The sequence below is a fragment of the Elephantulus edwardii genome, unplaced genomic scaffold (assembly GCF_000299155.1).
Source record: "Elephantulus edwardii isolate Elephantulus edwardi_28Jun2011 unplaced genomic scaffold, EleEdw1.0 scaffold00133, whole genome shotgun sequence".
Classification (NCBI taxonomy): Eukaryota; Metazoa; Chordata; class Mammalia; order Macroscelidea; family Macroscelididae; genus Elephantulus; species Elephantulus edwardii.
In genome coordinates this window covers 2,776,401-2,777,663 of record NW_006399883.1, presented here as the reverse complement: position 1 = coordinate 2,777,663, position 1,263 = coordinate 2,776,401, and the positions used below count along the sequence as shown (strand labels likewise).

Sequence of the window (1,263 nt, the reverse complement as noted above, 5' to 3'; positions counted from 1 at the left end):
TTTATGTTGGTTTACTTACAAAGTTCATGTATATTGTTTTTCACACTGGATCTTTCCTCTTTTCTTTGTCCATCCCTCCCTCCACCCATCAAATTGTGGAAACTTTTCTTTATCTATTTGGGTATTCCCACTATTTTCTAGCACTCTCTTTGTCTTCTGTATAATCATGTCCACTTGCTAAATAAGTGATTAAGAAATATGGCCTTGGACCACTCCTCATGGTGGCAGAAGCTTGGGCGCGGTACGGTGGTGATTGAGCGCGCCTGGCGGGCAGGCGCCGAGCTCTGGCCCGGCCTCCACATCCTCCCTGGGGCTCCGTACTCCTAATGCTTCACGGGTGTTGAGCCCTTCCCGGCTGGGACAATGGTGAAATATTTCCTGGGCCAGAGCGTGCTCGGAGTTCCTGGGACCAAGTGTTCGCCGCCTCTGGCAGTGGTACCCGAATCCCTACAGCAAACATGTCTTGACAGAAGACATAGTACACCGGGAGGTTACCCCTGACCAGGTCTCCGGTCCCGGAGACTCCTGACCAAGACCAACAGGATGCCGCGCTGGGCTGAGAGATTGTTTCCTGCCAATGTTGCTCACTTAGTATACATCCTGAGGACTCTATTGTGGACCCACAGAATCAGACCATGACCACCTTCACCTGGAACCTCAACCATTCCCGGCTGATGGTGGTGGAGGAACGCTGTGTTTACTGTGTGAACTCTGATAACAGTGGTTGGACCAAAATCCGCGAGAAGCCTGGGTCTCCTCTAGCTTGTTTGGTGTCTCCAGAGCGGTCCAGGAATGTGGTCTGGCTTGATTTAAAAGCAATGTGACCAAGACTATGAAGGGTCTTGAATGTATCTTGGCCAAGCTACAAGGTGAAGCCCCTTCTAAGACACTTGTTGAAACTGCCAAGGACCTAGCCAGCAAGGCAGCCACCAAGAAACAGCAGCAGCAGCAGCAACAATTTGTGTAGCCATCATCAGCCCTGCACAGCCCTTCTAGTACCACCATCACACAGCAGACAATCCAGCTCCAACCCCCTAGCCCCAGTGTGCTCTCTTATTAAAAATCAACATCCAGCCCTATTTCTTGCCTAAGAGATAGGCTAGGGCAAGGAGTAAGGGTCTTGTTTGGCATCTACAGAACAGCAAGCATGTCATGTCATCCATTGTCTGTGCTGATTCTGCATATTCCTCCCTTTTGGCAGCTGAGGCACAGAGAGGCACAGACTTGCCCGGGTCAGTGTATAAGTGAAGTGGGAAATGCTAG

General features: G+C 50.5%; 1 pseudogene; it reads left to right on the top strand.

Moving 5' to 3' along the window:
* The first annotated feature begins 363 nt into the window (after nt 1-363).
* On the top strand, nt 364-967 carry LOC102854847 (annotated as a pseudogene).
* Nucleotides 968-1,263: the final 296 nt, after the last annotated feature.